The sequence below is a fragment of the Quercus suber genome, unplaced genomic scaffold (genome assembly GCF_002906115.3).
Source record: "Quercus suber isolate HL8 unplaced genomic scaffold, Cork oak 2.0 scaffold_1194, whole genome shotgun sequence".
Classification (NCBI taxonomy): domain Eukaryota; kingdom Viridiplantae; phylum Streptophyta; class Magnoliopsida; order Fagales; family Fagaceae; genus Quercus; species Quercus suber.
This window is the reverse complement of record NW_027070590.1, coordinates 1-3842: the sequence shown is the minus strand read 5'-3', so window position 1 is coordinate 3842 and position 3842 is coordinate 1. Positions and strand designations below refer to the sequence as shown.

Below are 3842 nucleotides of genomic sequence, written 5' to 3'. Positions count from 1 at the left end.
CCGAGTGATAGAATTAGGAAATGGTGGAGAATACAGCTTAGCAATCCATCACACAGAGGAGGAAATGCAAGAATGGGGACTTGACAAAGATATGATAGCTGACCAAAAATGGCGAGCCAATGCCCACAGGGGTGAATGGAATGGAAATTGTCCCTGGTATCTTAATGCTTTCTTTGACCATCTAGATGACTCAGATGACAATGAAGACAGTGACGACGAAGCCCCAAGTGATTCTTCTAGTATATGTGCATAGGTTGTCCAGAACTTGAATTGGAAGTTCTTTTGATTTACTTGACTGTGTTTTGTGCATAGTGTTCTTCAAACATTGGAATCGGAAAATTGACATTGATTTGGCTGTCAAGCCATGGTGTAAAAATCAAAATTTATTCTATCAATTTGAGAGTTGGGAAGAAGAAAATCAGTTCAAAACTCTAAATAATTGTTGTGATATTGGCTTCCTAGTTACAGATTGACCAAAAGCAAAGACACATCCATGGATATTTTGACATACAACCATTCAAGTTCAATTGTAGTGTCTTTTTCAATAAACTGGTGCTTCTGAATGTGTAAAAATCTGCTAAATTTATCCTACACTGCTAGGTAATGTAAAAAATATAAAGCATTGCATCGGCTCTTACAAAAATTCATGTCTATTTTAACATAAGAACTTTTTTTTTTCCCCTATATTACACAACCACTTTTTAAAAACACTTACATTAGATTATCTATTTTACTTTTTACTTTATTTAAATAATACTTTTTTATTTAGTTTAAATGAATCTGATGAGAGCAGGAGGTGAGAGAAAAAAAAATTAAAATAATGAAATACAAAACTACAATAACAATGCCTATTTTTTGAGATGGTGACAACTTGGTTTTGTATTTTTTTTATTTATTTATTTTTTGATATGGTGAGAACTTGCAAGTTAGACACCTTTTTTGACATGGAATGCAGGCTTTTAAATGATAGTATCAATGATGAAACAAGCAAATACAAAAGATGCAAACAGGCCTAGTTTGCATTATGTTGGCATTACTTTCTTTAAATTTTTGGACAGAAAATTACACTTCAATTGGTTAGATGCAAACAAGCTAAGTAATGAGCTATCCATGTTGGAAGGTTGTTGCCAACAAGTCATGCTAGAAAGAGTGAGGAGAGGTGTTAGAATTATGTGTTTAAATGATTAAATTTACAATTTTTCATGAGCTTAAGCTTTTGGGAGAATTGTAATTTAAAATATCCAATTTCTTACTTCTTAATACTGGAAAATAAAAGCTTTCGTAAAAGATCAAAAATAAGAAAAAAAAATTGAGGGCCAATTGACAGACTCATAAGATTATAATCACAAGATTTAGATTGAAGAAAACTTTAATAAGACCACAAAATTGAACATGGTATTCTAATTTTTCTCAAGATAAATTATATGCTAGTTATAACCTGGAAAGAGTGGTCATTTTTTTTTAGGGAATTCAGAACAAATTTGACACATTTGCATAGAACCCTAATAAGGAACAAACTGCAACATGAGAACACAATTGTTTCATTTGATAAGGTCATTACCTTGTGATGGTCCAGCCGAAACCTAGAAAGGCTATTAGCTTTGGAACTTTTGCAAGAAGTGGCCACTCTAAACTCATGTATGATGCATCCCCACTTGACAACCAAGACTATACCATCATACCAGACAATGGCCCCAAACAAAACATAACCTAGTTTATAGATGTAATAATAAAACTAAGCTCACCATGACATAGAAATGTAGGAGGGAAAGACCAGAACAAACTTCCGACCACTCTGATTTTGCAGATATTTTAAAGAGCCCAGTGAATTCAGCAACCCAAAGAAAGATCTCAGAAAACTCAATGGGAAGTTGATATACATAAAGAAGGATGATGTTCAAGCCTGCATACAACAAAAGATGCCTCCACCACCTTCATTCCAGTATGGAAAAATTTAAATCAGTAAAAAGATTGGCATTTTCTGCTAAGTAGAATGACTAGTAGAAAGATCGACATTTGATGTAAACTATAATGCTTACCCGAAGAGACCTACTTTTTAAAGACCAATCAACAAGTCCAATGCTGCTACAAATGAGAAATGGAAAAGAGATCCAAGATGGGTGACTGATTCGTGTGACTAGCTGTACAGAGTGCAACAATAAGCAGCATAAAACCCTGAGATGAGAACCTTCAATGCAGCAAAGCGAGAAAATAGTCCAAATTCAACATCCAATTCATACATATATTGTAAAAGGGAAATCAATACTCAATTCTAGTCAAGTGTGACCCATCACCCAGACCTAATGAGAGAAATTCTACTTCATTGAATTCAAGTGATCCTAGGATTGATGCAATTTAAATCATAGATGCTTCACCAGCCCAAATGTTTAACCAATCTACCTCAAAGTTCTCTCCGTATATCCTTTTTATGAATACGGCTCTAGAGGCATTAAACCCAGTGCTCCCTTTGTTTTCTTTTCTATTGAGCTCAACTAAATGGAATGCAGCATTGACTGAGAAACCCAAACAAGCTTCTAATTCGACCCATTTACCTACTCAAGTATAACATTTCATTGAAACACATATATGCTTTCACATATACTAGCATTATTAAAGTATCACTAGCAAATTCATCAAATTTTTGTACTATTTGAAGAATGAACAGTAACTTTTATCTTATCTACCAATTTTTTCAAATACACTTTCCAACAGATTCTTTATCTTATTCTCTATCTTATTTAAATATTATTTTTTCATTCATTATTTATTCTTTTTTTAACAACTACACATCTTTCAACATTTTTTTATTCAACACCTGATTATTATAATTAAAAAAAACATTTGAAGAATGAACAGTAGCCCATTAGACTTGATGAGCTACAGTTCATGAGCCGAAAATTTTTTTGGGTATAAAGAATCTATTAGAGTGGCTTTTTTTGTCTCATTCTCTATTATGGAGAATATTTTACCTTTAGCTGCGCTATTGGAGATGCTCTTAGTTTAAAAAACTACCAAGTTCATACACTTCAAACAATCTTAACATGACACTTCCTTCCTAGATTGAAAGTACATTTAGCTGAGTAATTCCTAAAGCAATCCATATTGAACTTCCTAAAAAATTACAAATCAGCATATTGTAAATCACAAAAAATAATTCTTGTTAGACTAAAAACATTGAATACCTGTCAACAGCAGCATAGGCAGTACGAATTCACTGAGGAACCTTCCCATTACAACCTCTTTCAACAATAAGATTTCAGAATCATTTGAATTGCATCATCTCCATCTATGATAATACTACAAATTCATCACTTTTCATTGAGTCTATGATCAAAATAAACAAAACCCATTTGAGGAAGAACCAAATTAGGCCCAAACAGCTTATGATAATGACCTTTTCCATATTAACCTCAATTTTACTGGTTTCTTCATTATTTTGCTTGAGGTTCTTCCTGGTTTGTTAATAAAAGGCAATAACACATAAAATGGCAAATGGGTTCGTTGAGTTACAATTAACAACAATATCCATATCAAGAACCAATAAAATCCTTTTCTTTTACACCAATTTGGGAACATAACCCAGAAATTAGAATTAAATTGGGGCTTGCCTTGTGAAAGAAGTTAGAAGGAGCATATGGTTGATTTAAGTGGGAATCAGATTGGAGCTTTTTGGGGTTGAATTTGAGCTGGATAGAAGATGAGACACCCTTATCCGATCTCGCTTCACCTCGTTGTCATGCCTAAGTATAAGGGTGATAGTTATATAGCCTGGGTTTGGATACAGCTTAAAGCTGCGGCGCGTTTTGGTTTCACGTTTTCTCCTTTTTTTTTTTTTTTTTTTT

The 3842-nt window shown here is 33.2% G+C and overlaps 1 long non-coding RNA gene across 1 annotated transcript; it reads right to left on the bottom strand.

Annotated features, from left to right (window-relative positions):
- Positions 1–1174: 1174 nt before the first annotated feature.
- Positions 1175–3803, bottom strand: LOC136065822 (uncharacterized). The gene is made up of 3 exons (XR_010627445.1): positions 3183–3803; positions 2040–2141; positions 1175–1932 (listed from the first exon to the last, which is right to left on the bottom strand). It is a non-coding gene; the product is annotated as an uncharacterized LOC136065822 (long non-coding RNA).
- Positions 3804–3842: the final 39 nt, after the last annotated feature.